At 42.3% G+C, this 12,998-nt stretch overlaps 1 protein-coding gene across 9 annotated transcripts in view; it reads right to left on the reverse strand.

The window, feature by feature from the left end:
• Positions 1–12,998, reverse strand: part of MACF1 (microtubule actin crosslinking factor 1) — a 408,649-nt gene that overhangs the window by 245,296 nt on the left and 150,355 nt on the right. The gene's annotated exons all lie outside the window — the stretch shown is intronic.

The raw sequence follows: 12,998 nt of genomic DNA on the forward strand, positions 1-12,998 counted from the left end.
AATCGCTTGAACCCAGGAGGCAGAGGTTGCAGTGAGCCAAGATCACACCATTGTACTCCAGCCTGGCAATAGGAGTGAAACTGTCTCAAAAACAGAAACAAAAACCCCTCCCTCAAATAGATGCAAGGTTTCAAGTTTGCAGTGTGGAGCAACAGTAGTGCACCATTAACAGAAATAGGCAGGTCATGAGGTTTGTTAAAAGGGCAGTGGATTTGATAAATTCAATTTTAAATATGTTGAATTTAAAATGGCAGCAAAGGAGTTACAAATGGAAATGTTCTTGAAGCAGCTGGAAATACCAGAATTCAGTTTGGGTCAGCTGAGAACTTAAGTTTAGAAGTCACATGCAGAGAGGTGCTAGCTAAAGACATGGGAAACGGGCTTTCTGGATTAGGAGTAAGATAGAAGAGCAGAGTGCTAAGGACTGAGCCTTAGGGAACAGCCAAAATTAGAAGGCAAGAGATGGAAAAGCAATCAACAAAGGACAGAAGAAAAAGACAAAATAAAACAGTAACAGTGAAAGAGGTAAGCAAAAATACAAGAAAGTGTAATCAAGATAGGAATGATCACCGGTATCAAACACTACAGCAGAAGTCAAGGAGGATAAAGACTAGGAAAGTTTTTTAACTTTCCTACAAATAAGTAAGAGTGCTTTTGTGAGACTATTTCTCAAGAGAGTGGTAGAGTGAAAATCAGATTATAAATTAATGGTAGGTTTTTTAAAAAGTCAGAAAATACTACATACTTGACATTAAGGATTAAGAAGAGAACTAAGTTAAGTGAGGGATTTATTTTTGATAGATAAGATCTGAACATAGGGAATAAAAATCAGGACATTGAATGAATGAATGAATGAATAAATAAATGAATAAATATTGCTTGATTAAGACACAGTCTTGCCATGTTGCCCAGTCTGGTCTCAAACTCCTGGGTACAAACAATCCTCCCACTTCAGCCTCCCAAAGTGTTGGGATTACAGGTGTGAGCTACCACTCCCAGCCTGAATAAATATTTAAATAAATTGTGGTTGCCAGGCACAGTGGCTCACACCTGTAATACCAGCAATTTTGGAGGCCGATGCTGGGAGATCACCTGAGGTTGGGAGTTTGAGACAAGCCTGGCCAACAGGACAAAACCCCGTCTCCACTAAAAATACAAAAAAGTTGTGCATGGTGGCACATGCCTGTAGTCCCAACTACTCAGGAGGCTGAGGCAAGAGAATCGCGCAGGAGTGGGTTGCAGAGAGCCAAGATCGCACCACTGCATTCCAGCCTGGGTGACAGAGCAAGACTCTATCTCAAAAATAATAATAATAAAAATAAATTGCAGTTGGTCTTGAGGACCAAGTGAGGTCATCTTATCAATAGATATTAAACACCATAGAGTATTGAAAAGACAAAGGCGGCAACTTGAAATGTAAAGTTAATTTCACACCAAGGCCCTAATGTCTCTTTCTCAAAATTCTGGTTATGTGTTATACCTGTGGTAGCAAAACTTGTACATATTATAAGAAATTTAGATGAGAACTAGCTTATTATGCCTCTCAATCTTTGTCTGACTATAGTAACCAAATAACTATAAAAATAAAACTATTGGCCAGGCACGGTGGCTCATGCCTGTAATCCCATCACTTTGGGAGGTCGAGGCGGGCAGATCTCCTGAGATCAGGAGTTGGAGACCACCCTGACCAACACAGCAAAACCCCCCTCTACTAAATACACAAAAATTGGCCGGGCGTGGTGGCTCACGCCTGTAATCCCAGCACTTTGGGAAGCCGAGGCAGATGGATCACCTGAGGTCAAGAGTTTGAGACGAGCCTGGCGAACATGGCAAAACCTTTTCTCTACTAAAAATACAAAAATTAGCTGGGCATGGTGGCACGAGCCTATAATCCTAGCTACTGGGGAGGATGAGGCAGGAGAATTTGCCTGAACCCAGGAGGTGGAGGTGGCAGTGAGCCAAGATGGCGCCACTGCACTTCAGCCTGGGCAACACAGCGAGACTCCGTTTCAAAAAAAAATGGCTGGGTGCAGTGGCTCACGCCTGTAATCCTAGCACTTTGGGAGGCCAAGGCAGGTGGATCATGAGGTCAGGAGTTCGAGATCAGCCTGGCCAACATAGTGAAATCCTGTCTCTACTAAAAATACAAAAAATTAGCTGGGTGTGGTGGTGGGCACCTGTAATCCCAGCTACTTAGGAGGCTAAGGCAGGAAAATCACTTGAACCTGGGAGGCAGAGGTTGCAGTGAGCCGAGATCATGACACTCCACTCCAACCTGGGTGACAGTGCACGACTTCATCTCAAAAAATAAATAAATAAAAACACAAAAATTAGCCGGGCGTGGGGGGGCATGCCTTACATTCCAGCTACTCAGAAGGCTGAGAAAGGAGAACTGCTTGAACCCAGGAGGGAGAGGTTGCAGTGAGCCAGGATTGTGCCACTGCACTCCAGTCTGAGCAACAGAGTGAGACTCTGTCCCCCCAAAAAAATTTTTTTAATAAAAAATAAATAAATAAAACTATCAAAGAGATACAGAGAGAGGTAATCGGAGAGGAGAATGCAAAGAGATTTTTTTTTCCTTGCCTGGAAAATTGTCAACAAAGAAAACAATAGTCTGTTTCTAAAGCATACTAGACACAGCTCTACCTAAAGGGTAAAGAACTAGCTAACATTTACTGGGTGCTTCTGTGTCAGGAATTTTTCAGACACAGAGATGGGATTTGGAGGGCTCAATTAACATCCCCAAAATCACACATCTACTAAATTGCCAGGCTGATCAAATCCAGATCTATCTCATCCTAAAATCCTCACCTCTTCTGCTCATACTAGTTTGCCTGTGAAGTTTTCCACAAATCTCTTAGGAAAATGACCAGTGGACTAAGCATCAACATTTAGAAGGCCAGGTGTGGTGGCTCAAGCATGTTATTGCAGCACTTTGGGAGGCCAAAACAGGAAGATTACTTGAGCCCAGGAGTTTGAGACCAGTTGGGGCAACAGAGTGAGACTCCATCTCTATAAAAAATGTTAAAAGTCAGCCAGGTGTGGTGGTGCATGGCTACAGTCCCAGCTACTCAGGAGTCTGAGGTGGGAGGGTTGCTGGAGCCCAGCCGACTGAAGCTGTAGGGAGCTATTATCACACCACTGCACTCCAGCCTGGAAAACAGAGTGAGATCCTGTCTCAAAAAAAGAAAAAGTTTTAGAAGCAGCCAACTGAAGCAAGACTGTTCAGGAATCATCAATATGGATGCTTCTTTCTAACAAATAATTATACTATTCTGTCAACAAATGAGTAAAAAACTGCAATTATTCAGGGCCTTGCCTGTTTGTACTCCCTGAGAAAATCATTGTCAAAATTAGTAAATGTCTCCAAGGGAGATATATAAATGGCTAATAAACACATGAAAAGATGCTCAACATCATTAGCCATAAGGAAAATACAAATCAAAACCGCAGTGATTAGCGCTCTCTAGGATGTCTGTATTATAAAAGACAGATAATAAGTGTTAGCAAAAAAGCAGAGAATCTAGAACCCTCATACACTGCTGGTGGGGATGTAAAACGGTGCAGTTGCTTTCGAAAATAATGTGATGGTTACTAACAGGTTAAACACAAGTTACCATATGACCCAGCAGTTCTGCACCTAGGTATGTAATTAAAGAGAACTGAAAACATACGTCCAGACAAAAACTTGTAAATGAATGTTCATAGAGACAGGGGTTGTGGGGGCAAGATGGTGTCTCAGTATGTTACCCAGGCTAGTCTCAAACTCCTGGCCTCAAGAGATCATCTCACCTCAGCCTCCCAAAGTGTTGGGATTACAGGTGTGGCCCACTGTGCCTGGCCATAAAGTTTTTTTTTTTTGGAGATAGGGTCTCACTTCCATTGCCCAGGCTAGAGTGCAGTGGCGTGATCACAGCTCACTATAGCCTCGACTTCCTGGGCTCAGGTGATCCTCTCACCTCAGTCTCCCAAGGCGCATACAACCAAGCTTGGCGAGTTTTTTCTATGCTTTATAGAGATGGGGTTTTGCCATGTTGCCCAAGCTAGTCTCGAACTCCTGGCCTCAAGCCGCCAGCCTCAGCCTCCTGAAGTGCTGGGATTACAGGCTTGATCCATCATACCCAGCCATAAAGTGATTTCTTAAAATTAGTGAATAATTAGATTTTGAGAGACCAAGTCCAATCCTCCCCAGTGCCCAAGCATTAATAAGTCAAGGAGGGCTCTGCTGTCTGCTTTTTTTTTTTTTTTTTTTGAGGCAGAGTCTCACTCTGTTGCTCAGGCTGGTGTGCAAGTGGTGCTATCTTGGCTCATTACAATATCCGCCTTCTGGATTCAAGTGATTCTCCCACCTGAGCCTCCCGAGTAGCTGGGACTACAGGCATGCGCCGCTACGCCCCGCTAATTTTTTTTGTATTTTTAATAGAGACAAGGTTTTGCCATGTTGGCCAGGCTGGTCTTGAACTCCTGGTCTCAAGTGATCCACCCACCTCAGCCTCCCAAAGTGCTGGGATTACAGGCGTGAGCACTGCACCCGGCCTCCATTTTTTAAAGATTAGCTTAAAGCTATGAAAAAATAAACAGCTTCCCTCAATTTCTGAGTGGCTTTAACAAAGGGAATAAGTTACACTTAAGTGCTTGGAATCCTAATCTGAGCCCAAAGGGACTTTAAAGATTACTTAACTCTAATACTCTCAGTTTACAGATGAGAAAATCATTGCCTAGAGAAGCTAAATAACTTGTATAAGATCATTTAGCTGGAAAGTATCAGAGCTGGGTCCAGATCATCGTCTCCTGACTCCCTTAACAAGGCTTCTACGATGCTTGGAGGGTCAAAATGACAGATTATCAATTTTAAATAATAAGAGTCCCCCCTCCCCACCATACATACACAAAAAAGACCAAGGATTGTCACGTAGTATTCTTTTTTTTTTTGAGATGGAGTCTCGCTGTCACCCAGGCTGGAATGCAGTGGTGTGATCTCAGCTCACTCCAACCTCTGCCTCCCGGGTTCAAGCGATTCTCCTGCCTCAGCCTCCCAAGTAGTTGGTATTACAGGCATGCATCACCACACCCGGCTAATTTTTGTATTTTTAGTAGAGACGGGGTTTCACCATGTTGGTAAGGCTGGTCTCGAACGCCTGACCTCAAGTGATTCACCCACCTTGGCCTCCCAAAGTGCTGACATTACAGGCGTGAGCCACCGTGCCTGGCCTCGTAGTATTGACACCTGCCAAAAACTTGATCTAGAAATCTTTCCTCTAAACAATTAAAAGGAAACGTAAGCAGCCCAATTTCCTTGACTCAAACTATGTTGAAGAGCAATATATAGGTCAGAGGAGAAAGTTTTAAAGAGAAAAGTATGTTATTTACTCTCTCCTACACTTATTAAAAGATACAAGGAAAGGGAAAGTGAGCCTAGTAATTTCAGATAGATTTCTGAATGGCAGATCTCCAAATTGTAAAAACAGAAACCCATATTGATTCATTGGCCAAATTTGTCTTCAAGAAAAAGCCCAACACTAAAAAAAAAAAACAAAAAAAACAAAACAAACAAACAAACAAACAAAAAAAACAGATTATAGTTGTCCTAGACTTCTTTACTCTGGAAAGAACTATGCTTAAATGCAGGGAATAAAAGTAGCAGCTGGGAATCCCTGTTTGAGAGCGGGGGTGGGAGGGGAACAAAGTGTGAGGTTCCTTGCATATAAGAATTTTATCATATCTCTGTTTTGAGAATTCCCTAAATTGTGAGGAATCTAACAGTGGTACCAGTCAACCCAGATTAACAGATTCTCTAAGGATGTGGATGATTCTAAAATCCACAGGCTGGGCACATTGGTCACGCCTGTAATCCCAGCACTTTAGGAGGCCAAGATGGGAAGATCACCTGAGGTCAGGAGTTCGAGACCAGCCTGACCAACATGAAGAAACCCCGTTCTCTACTAAAAATACAAAATTAGTCAGGCGTGGTGGCAAATGCCTGTAATCCCAGCTACTCAGGAGGCTGAGGCAGGAGAATCGCTTGAACCCGGGTGGCAGAGGTTGTGGTGAGCCAAGATCGCACCATTGCATGCCAGCCTAGGCAACAAGAGCGAAACTCTGTCTCAAAAAAATAAAATCCACAAAAGGTAGCTTTACTTTGATAGGCAGGCACTTAAGCATAGGGAATAGAAAATCCAGAGTAAAGCCCAAGTCCAAATGTAGGCCCAAATGTAGACCTGAGAAGCATTTAGAGTGAAATTAAGCCCTAAAAAATCAGGTCCAGGCAAAGACAGCCACAAACCACTACCATATAGTCATACGTAGGCAACAAAGGCAACGCTCCTTTCCTTAGCATCTAACCAGCACTACTTTGTCAATTTCTTAAACTCCACTGTCAGTCTCATTCTGGTATTTCCCACAGACATGAATACGCAAAAAGTATGAAGTTCCACCCAGTGATTAGGGAGCCAGTGAATTGACTCATGTGGCCAAAACAGAAGCTGTATAGGACAGAATACCTGGAATCAGTGCTACCCCATATTCAACTAGAGAGTCTCAAACAGAAATAGAGAAAGTGTAAGTGGGCCAGGTGTGGTGGCTCACGCCTGTAATCCTAGCACTCAGGAAGGCCAAAGCAGGAAGATTCCTTGAGCACAGGAGTTTGAAACCAGCCTAGGGAACATAGGGAGACCTTGTCTCTTAAAACAGAAAGACAGAAAGACGGACAGACGGAAGGAAGGAAGGGTTGTAAGTGTTGTTAAAAATTTGAAAACTTTTGCTGGTATATATGGAAATTTTATCTAAAATTCCAGGAAAGCCAGGGGCTTCTGGACTGCATATACAAAAATGGAAAGAACTGCTCTGCTAGATTAAATATTGGGCTTTTCCTTTCTAATTACTAACCTCTGAAGTCAACAGGAACTGACCAGAAAAAGCATTTTTCTCCCTCCTAAGGAGCTCATACTTTCATGTTCTCTTTAGGGGGATACACTTTATCAGCTACCAGCACCCAGAGATATGGCATAGATAATTTAAATAAGACCTCATTTAGAAACCTAGATTTCTCTTTTTGATGGTTCTGGTATATAAGCAGAACTCTTACATGTGTATGTTTACATTCTAAATTAGGTTGTTTATTTCAGATGCTTACATCCTTAACAAATCTCTTTTAAGATTGGATCAGAAGTGTTCTCAATAAGGAGGAATTAATTTGCTTATCCCAAAGTAAGCTGTTTCCCAAAAGGTTATCAAGGAATCCAAGAGATTCCAAGATCAACTAAATCTAGAAGTTGGGAGACCTGGTTTGTGGTGTTTTTGGGTTTTTTTTTTTTTTTTTTTTTTTTTTGAGACAGAGTCTTGCTCTGTCACCCATGCTGGAGTGTGGTGGCACAATCTCAGCTCACTGCAACGTCCATCTCCCGGGTTCAAGTGATTCTCCTGCCTCAGCCTCCCAAATAGCTGGGATTATAGGCGCCAGCCACCACTCCAGCTAATTTTTGTATTTTTAGTAGAGATGGGGTTTTACCATGTTGGCCTGGCTGGTCTTGAACTCCTGATCTCAAGTGAAACACCCCCTCGGTCTCCCAGAGTGCTGGGATTACAGGCATGAACCACCATGCTTGGACACCTGGTTGGTTTTGTCCTTACGTTGGTCTACCTACCGAAGATGGCATTAATCTGGGGTGTACTTGGGGAGCAAAGCAAAGGATGCTTGAGTTGCAAAAAAAATCTCAATCCCTAATTCTCAGCCCAAAATTCAAATAATTCCAATTTAGAGCAATAACTCTGATTCGCAGTGAATCTCTCTCTGAAATATCCCAAAATGAGCAAATGTTATTGAAACTGTAAGGCTGGGGGCCTGGGAAGAGATGCAAAATCACCAAGGATTTAAGTAAAGCTTTGGCTGGCCTCCAATTTCTAACAATGCTATGATGTGTTCCTCTGGCTTCTCCCTCCCTGAGCCTCCTGTCATCACACAGCACTGAGGCAGAGGTCCAACAGGCAGCATCAGCTACAAACAGGCAGCAAGGAGCCAGAGCACTGGAATTCAACTACAAAGTTCAGGGGATAAGCTCAAGGCAGGATTGATTCAGTTCCTCCAACAGTTAGAGACAAGGTATGAAAGAATCAGCTGGGGGCCAAACGCAAGGGCAGGGGCCACTCTTAGCTAAATCCCTCCCAGTGACTGCAATAGAACCCTCTGGGGAGCTCAGGAAGGGGTGTGCTGAGTTCTATAATATAAGCTGCCATATATTTTGTAGACAAGTATGGCTCCTCTGTATCTCCCTCTTCCCTAGGAGTGTGAAGGAAGGAGCTTAGATAAGACACCCCCTCAAACCCACTCTTTCTCCAAGAGACCTACCCTCCACAGGCACAGATCCCCAGATGAGAAGTCTGCTACCTTCATTTCTCATTTTTTTTTACTAAACTCAGAAGCAGTGACAGCAGTCAGGGACAGATGCACATTTCTCACACCTTCCCCTCATCTAAGAGATGACAGGGAAAACTGCAATCAAAGCTCGGTGCTCCCTCTGGAGATGTTTAAATCCTTTTTTACTCCATGAGAAGTCATTTTTAGGGAGAATGGGAGTTCAGACAAGCTGCTTTTCAGCTGAGTTCAGACAAGCTGTATTTCAGAAATGCTGTCGTAATGGTTTTTAACACCTTTTACTCTTCTTACTGGTGCTATTTTGTAGAATAAGGAACAACGTTGACAAGTTTTGTGGGGCTTTTTATACACTTTTTTAAAAATCTCAAACTTCTATTTTTATGTTTAACGTTTTCATTAAAATTTTTTTGTAACTGGAGCCACAACGTAAGAAATAATGGGGAAAGAACTGCCTTGTTTCAACAGTTTTTGCTAATTTTTAGGCTGAAACATGATGGATACCTGGAGTTTACCTTATGTTTAATTAAAATCAGTATTTGTCTAAGAAAAAAAAAGAATCAGCTGGGGGCATAGTTAGCAGAAAGAACAAGTAATTTTGATCGGAAGATTCATGATTGATTGATCCTTAGCTCCTTCCCTCACTAGCTGTATCGTTTTGGCAAAGTCACTTCACTCTTCTAATTTTCATTTTCCCTAGCTATTAAAATTGAGAGGATAAAACACCTTTACTTACTTCAGGGTTATTTTAAGGATTAAGACAGATAAGAATGTGCTTCATAAGCTATAACACTATTGAAATATTAGTTACTCAAGGTAACAAGTACTTATTGGATACTTCTCATGTGCTATGTGCAGCACTTAACAGAGAAAGTAGCATAATACAATCCCAGTCCTCAATGAGTACTGTAACAGAGAACATCGATGAGTGAACACACAGGCATCTCTTCAAGGCAGTATGAAATACAGATGGAGTTGCAATTGATTTAATCTGAGGAACAGAGGTCAGAATCTCAGGAAGGTGATACTGGAGCTGGGCCTAGAAGGTGAAGTGGGTGATGGTGAAGCAGAGGATGCTGGGATGTGCATTTTAGGGAGAGAAATATATAAGCAAGGAGGTGTGAAAGTACACAGTGTTTAGGGAGCAGTGAGTTGTCTCATGTGACTATAGTGCAAGCTATAAAAAACAGAGTGCTTAGAAATGAAGCTGGACAGGTGGGTTGGAAATGCTGCAACGTGTTCTACATCATGACAGAGTTAGACGACATCAAACTCTAGAGGCAACTAGTAGCCATGGAAGAAATTTACAAAAGGAAATCACGGCTGGACGCGGTGGCTCACACCTGTAATCTCATCACTTTGGAAGGCCGAGGCAGGCAGATCACAAGCCCAGGAGAGCAGCCTGGCCAATATGGTGAAACCCTGTCTCTACTAAAAATACAAAAATTAGCCAGGCTTTGGTGGCACATGCTTGTAGTTCCAGCTACTCAGGAGGCTGAGGCAGGAGAGTCGCTTGAACCCAGGAGGCAGAGGTTGCATGAGCTGAGATTGCACCACTGCACTCCAGCCAGGCAACAAAGCAAGACTCCATCTCCAAAAAAAAAAAAAAAAAAAAAGGAAATTACAATTTCTTTTCTCCTTACTTCTCTCTCTTTCTTCTTTGTCCTAACACTATAAACAATAAGACACAATATTTGCCCTCAAGTGATAATATAGCTGAAAGATACACCACGTATATAAACAATCTGGATGCTTTAACAAAAGCACATAAGGAGTATAGTCAGGGGCACAAAGAAAGGCTAGTCAGTTCCACATCAGACAAGTCAGGTAAATACTTATTGAAGAGGTGTTAAGTTTGTGTTATCCAGGCAGAACAAACTTGGGGAAGGTATTCCAAGCACAGGGAGCAGAATGAACAAAGATACAGAGTCATAAAATAGCATGGCACATAGTTCAGCAAGAACTCAAGGTATGAAGGAAACTTGGTGCTATGAGCCTGGAAAGGTAGGCAGCAACCAGAGCCAGTTCTGCATGGGTTAAGATCACGGTTTCTAGACTTTAGGTTGCCTGAATTTTAAAATTTCAGTTCTGCCTTTTTCTAGCAGCATGACCTTGAACAAATTACTTACCTTCTCTAAGTAATTTATAAAATGGGGATATTAACAGAACCCACAGCATAAGATCACTGAAGGATTAAATGAAATAATCCATGTAAAGGACTTAGTATATAGAATGTCTGATTTAGACTAGGCATGATGGCTCATGCCTGTAATTCCAAGACACCGAGAGGCCAAGGCGAGAGGATTGCTTGAGGTCAGGAGTATAAGACAAGCCTGGGCAACATACCAAGACCCCATCTCTACAAACACACACACACAAATTAGCCAGGCACAGTGGCATGTGCCTATAAACCTAGCTATTTGGGAGGCTGTGGTGGGAGGATCACTTGAAACCGGGAGTTTGAGGCTGTAGTGAGCTATGACTGTACCACTGCACTCTAGCCTGGCAACAGAGTAAACTCTGTCATACACACACAGAGAGAATATGTCTGATTTACAGGAAGTCTTCAAGATACTATTACTACCATTGTTATTATAGAAAACTTTCTTAGGAAACTATTATAATGGTCAAGGCAAAGGCAACAAACACAGAGGCCCTGAACAAAAGCAGCGATATGGAGATGGAGAAGAGAAGACAGATGCATGCAATCTTTCTGAGCTGCAAGTGATTGACTGGACTCGGTAACAAGGGAGAGATTATAGGCAGTACTGAATCAAATAGGTTCCTAACTTGGACAACTAGCTACATGAGTGGACATACTTAACAATTTAGGGTGTGTTCAATAAAAGCTATGGCTAGGTAACAGACAGATGAATGTGTAAAATACACCATGACACTTGCCTTTGGCTTAGGCAAGAATCCAAGAAGAGGCTCTATCACTGCCTCTGTATCCAGATCTTGTAGTGTGAAAATCATGCTCACCTGCAGTACCCACTAAACAAGTGGCCCTAAGAAGCCATGTTTGATTTATGTAACCACCTCCTTACCCACGGTTTACTGAACTATAGATGGACAATTGGCCCATGGAGGAAAAGGAGACCTAAGCCCATCAGACTTTCTGTGTTTGTGCATTCAGAATCATGTGGCCTCAGGGGTTTATGTCACTGTTTGAGGCAAAGCCGCCATGGGTCACTCAAAGCAATAAAAGAAAAGCAGAGAAATGAATATAGGAGGCACATAGAAGTAAAATGAAAGAACACAAGGCCCCATAAACAAGAAAGACGTGGGTTGGCCAGGCACGGTGGCTCACGCCTATAATCCCAGCACTTTGGGAGGCTGAGGCGGAAGGATCACCTGAGGTCGGGAGTTCGAGACCAGCCTGACCAACATGGAGAAACCCCATCTCTACTAAAAGTACAAAATTAGCCGGGCGTGGTGGCACATGCCTGTAATCCCAGCTACTCGGGAGGCTGAGGCAGGAGTATTGCTTGAACCCAGGAGGCGGAGGTTGCAGTGAGCTGAGATTGTGCCACTGCACTCCAGCCTGGGCAACAAGAGTGAAACTCCATCTCAAAAAACAAAAAAACAAAACACAACAACAACAACAACAAAAAAAACAAGAAAGACCTGGGCAGCACAGTGAGAACCCATCTCTACAAAAAAAATTTAAAAACTAGCCGGGTGTGGTACTGCATGCCTGTAGTTCCAGCTACTCAGGAGGATGAGGTGGGAGAATCACTCGAGCCCATGAGGTTAGGGCTGCAGTGAGCCGTGATCTTCCCACTGCACTCCAGCCTGGGCAACAGGGTAAGACTCTCTCTCAAAAAAAAAAAGAGAGACAGAGTGAGAGTAGTTTTCTGATAACTGTTTAGTTTTCATAAAGCCCAGCTGCATCTAGACATCAGATTCTGTGAGATCATCCCATATCCATTTTTCCACTTGTGTTTCTTTGCATCCCACGCAACAAAACAATCCCAGCATCAACAATGGATGAGACTGCCCAAAAAGAATACAGAGAACAAAACCAAAAAATGGCCAAGGTTAGGATCCTGGGGAACACCAACATGGAAGAGTCAGAGGAAGAAAAGCCAGTGAAATAGGCAGAAAAAAAGGCATTCATAGAGGAAAGAGGTAATTCAGGAAAAAGCAATGTTCTAGCAGTCATTGTAAGAGAGGGTTTTAAGGAGTAGACAACAGTATCAAATGCTACAGAGAAATCAAATGAGAGGAAGATAAAACTAGGCTACTGGATAGAGCAATTAAGGGATCACTGGTGACCTTTCCCTTTCCCAGAGAAGCACTAATTATTACTATAATTCAAAAACTTTGTTTTCAGATTCTAACTGCCACAGTAGTCATACTGTTTATCTTTAGGTGAGTCTTAACATGCCTCTGTTTTGGTTTCTCTTTTATTTAAAATAATAATACCATAATAATATATTATTATATTTTATATACCTAATATATAACATTATTATTATCTTTAGGTGAGTCTTAACATGCCTCTGTTTTGGTTTCTCCTCTATTTAAAATAATAATAATGATAATAATAATCTTCATCCAGCCCTAACCATTCTGGAAATATTCTGTATTTTAGACAACCTGGTGGTAAAATTCATGTAAAAATTCA

The sequence above is a fragment of the Symphalangus syndactylus genome, chromosome 12 (assembly GCF_028878055.3).
Source record: "Symphalangus syndactylus isolate Jambi chromosome 12, NHGRI_mSymSyn1-v2.1_pri, whole genome shotgun sequence".
Lineage (NCBI taxonomy): Eukaryota > Metazoa > Chordata > Mammalia > Primates > Hylobatidae > Symphalangus > Symphalangus syndactylus.